Below are 4,235 nucleotides of genomic sequence, written 5' to 3'. Positions count from 1 at the left end.
AATGAATCCCCTGGGAGGACATGAATGCTAATTTTCACCGCTGAGGTGAACATATTTGTATTACTTTTTTGTTTGCTCGTTCTTTGGCTATAATCTGTTTCTCCCTTTGCATGCTTATACTTGGCAATTTATACTTACCATACTTTTGTGCTGTGTTTTAGAAACAATTGAAGGGGGGTCAATATTTTCCTCTCACAGCTGTTCAGAGGTTTGAAGCTGCTGTAAGTCTCACTTTGTATTATCTATCTATTTTTCACCTGATGCTAGCACCACATTTTTGTCTATGATAAGCTTTCAATGTTCTTTGTTATTTTGTGCTACTTATTGATAAAGCAAGAAACATCAGAAGAATGTTATTGATAACTGATAAGTGCATCGTTGGGCATGAGGGATAAGCTGTTTCTCTGTACATTGATTGTCAGTTCATATTGCAGTTAGTTTTTCATTGCCTTTGATAATACTGGTTTGTATCCAATATCAAACACGATGTATTTTCTGTATAAGCTTTTAGAAGAATAATTGAGTCAAGCATTGGAGTATTGCACCATCTGGAGGGGAAGGGATATATGGTCCACTTCGGGTGAAGACGATATTTAAAGATTTGTTTTTAATTCATCATTTCGTATGTTTTCAATTCACAGTTGTCCATTCTCTCATTTCTGGATTCTTTTTCTTCTAATGTTTCATGTATTCAGTCTTCATTGGAGCTTGATCATTATTTGTATCCCGGATAAAGGTGATGAATCAGGGCCAATCATACTTCATCTGAATTTTTACATATGGTAAGTTTATTTGTACTTTCCCTCCATTTTTCCAAATAGGTTATTAGTGTTAATTTTTTTCTTTGTTATTTTGAAGTGAAATATGTAGTTTGTGTTTTCTTTCTCTTGTTAACCTATATTCATAGGATGTGATTTAGTGGGGATGTATATGGATAGAGCAAAATCGTTGCATATTTGATAGGATAAATTATAGTTCTTTTTACTACTGAAACTATTTAGTCTTTAAGTTCAGTTGTCTGTCTGTGTGTGTAGCCAAATATAATACCCAGAAATTTGATATTACTCCTCTAGTTTTTCTTACCAGAGTTGTCTACCTGTCATTACTATTGCTTTGATTCCTAAACCAATGTGCTGCTTTTTGACCTTTTGTGTGTGTGTGTGTGTGGCTATGCTTAGCCAAATATAACACCAAGAAATTTGATATTGCTCCACTAGTTTTTCCTACTGGAGTTTTCTACCTGTCATTACTATTGCTTTGATTCGTAAACCAATGTGCTGTTTTTGACCTTTTGGATGACTCTAGCTGAAAACTTGAACCATACTGCAGTATGATGTTAGCTTTTAATATCTCTACTTATGACATTTTCACTTTGCTAGATATTTGAAGCAGCAAGCATCTTTGGCAAATAGATCGTTATCCAAGTATAATTTTTTTAATACATATTTCTACAAGAAGCTTCAGGAGGCTGTTTCGGTTAAGGTAATATATTATCTTATGCACATGCATAGCTATATTTATGTCATTATGTGCATGTATGGCAATAATTTTCTAATTATTTGCAAGTAGAATTTAGATGTTTAAGATCATCACATTCTTAATTGTTCTATTCTAAAAATAATATACCCTTTAGTGGCTGCTGGTTTGACTGATAGCTGATAACGTATTAATGATGTTTAACTTCTGTCATTAAATATGTTTTTGCTTGATAGTTTTGAAGGAAACATTCAATTGATCACCGTACAAGTGCAAATGACTGATCGAAGAACTATTGCTCGGGCAGCATAAACTATTAGTTTATCACTTGTATCATGACCCTTTTGCAATGTATTTTTTTTTTTTTTGCACTGGTTCTTTCTAGATGACATGTGAAGTTACTATGGGAAATTATCTTTTTAGATATTTTTAATATTTTCTTTGAAAGACAAAGTACTAAGCTATGTTTCATTTGTTTTTACACTAATTTATCCTTCTATGTTTTACAATTCTATATTACTAGTTCCCTTTATATTATCGGTTGATATAAATTATTCATAACCTATATATTCTCGTAACTAATTATTGCTAAGTATGATAAATACAATATAACTTATTCCAAAAAATGAACAAAAACAAAGTTCAAACATATCCTGAATTTATAAGATATAATTGATCTATGTTAATCCAAAAAATGAACAATGGCAATATAATCCAAAGCATATACATATACAGTTAATTCATTCTCAAGGGATATATAAATTTACATGCTGGGAATATATAAATATAGAAACAGTTCGCTGGCATCTATTTTAGCATTTCATAAATATATAACCCCCAAAAGAACCCACGCCATTCATTATAAAGAAATCAAGGTAATCATGGATTTTTTTAACAGTTTTAACTCTCTAATCTTTCAAAATGTTGCTGATGATAAGCTATTTACTCATATTGCAGATGTATGAATGTGAAAAATCTAACCAGCATTCAAGTGCACTAGTATTTTTACTTGGACAATTCTTGTCCAGCATGCCATTTCTTTTCCTCATCTCCATTTCATCAAGTCTAGTTTTCTACTTCCTAGTAGGGCTGAGAGATGAATTTAACTTCTTAATGTACTTTGTGCTCAACATTTTCATGTCTCTTTTAGAAAGTGAAGCACTTATGCTACTTGTTGCTACTTTATGGCAAGATATCTCATTACTTAAATGTATCTCATTCTCAATCCACAATTGCACCAGATCTTAAGATTCTTGTGGTTTTCTCTGGTGAATTATATTGACCTACCTTGAGCTTAGGTAATGCTATGCATGATAAAGTATACACTAACCTCCTCTGAAATTCAATGCTTTTTATTTAATGCTTCATCCTTTCAAGGATCATTTAGTAAGCATTAGCTTGTTTTCTTCAAATCGAAGATGACTAACAACATCAAATACCAAATAGCAGATGAGCTTTGATTCTTGTTCTCAGAAATTTCTCTCATACTCAGAGAATCCAACATCAGCAAAATTAGTTTGGCAAAAAATGTCATGTATGTGCTTTTAATAAGATAAAGCCGAAATACATATACCATTATTTCACAGTTCAAAACATAATCGTTTGATTATTTAAGCTCATGAAATTATTATCAAAGTAACCACCACTATGAATTTAAAAATGCCCTCAAACAAAAATCAAAATTGGCTATAAAGAATGGGAAGCTAAGAGTAGGGGTATGGTGTAATTGAAAAGCTAAGCATGGTTCTTTGGCTGAACAAAAAATTAAATAACATTAGTAAATGTATAAGTCATCATATTCACGCTTTCCTTCCTCGAAACTGTTTCCCTACACGCTGATTGTTTTTCTTCTTCTCTAGATGAGATTTTGCAATCTTTTCTCTCTTTGCAACCACTGGCATTTTCTTCTTGCGTTCCTTCTGACAGTTGCTTAGTCCACCCGTCTGTTTGAAATGAACAATACAAACAAAACTTAGTTGAATGCAATCAAAATCATTTAACATCAATTTTTCCCTTTAAACTTTCCAAATTCACACATAACCTAAATAGTTTATTCTTTCTTTAAAAAAAGCTATGGAATCAACTACCAAGTTTAAGATATGCATATTTGGTTAAAATTCATTGCATTTCAAAAGTCCAACAAAAAATTTACAAGAATGAACTGCTAACATACCTTTTTCTGATTTGTGGCTTTTCTAGGAAGGTATTTTCCTCTATCTTCCCTTCCTGCTTTAGCCAATGCAGACCTTTCTTCCTTGCTCCGCCTTTGCTTTACATGAACCTAGAAGGTGCATGGATATTTTCAATCAGAGGGTAGTATGAAATTTAAAAAACCACCACATAAACACCATCTCATTTAGTTATAGTTGTGTTTTTCTCTTTTTGCATAGATTGCAGATAGATATCATCCAGATACCAATAGTACTTACTTCAAACATTGCATTGTCTATTCACTTCAAACTTAGTTTATCAGAATTTGGAACCTTATTTCTTGCTTCATGTTCTTCCTACAAATCACCATAAAAAAAAATTGAAACTGACTTCTGACTAAAAGCTATTATGGTTAGAAATAGATATTACCGAACAAGAAATGGGCAAGCCTTTTGGAAATTAGCAAACTTTCTTTCCTTTGCTGAGTCTTTCTTTCTTCTATTCATACCTACACTTTCATCATCACCAGAATTGTTTCTAAAATGCGGCACAAAAGTATGGTAAGTATAAATTACCAAGTATAAGCATGCAAAGGGAGAAACAGATTA

Source organism: Arachis stenosperma, chromosome 10 (genome assembly GCF_014773155.1).
Source record: "Arachis stenosperma cultivar V10309 chromosome 10, arast.V10309.gnm1.PFL2, whole genome shotgun sequence".
Classification (NCBI taxonomy): Eukaryota; Viridiplantae; Streptophyta; class Magnoliopsida; order Fabales; family Fabaceae; genus Arachis; species Arachis stenosperma.
The sequence above is the reverse complement of the archived record's forward strand: the minus strand, read 5'-3'. Positions refer to the sequence as shown.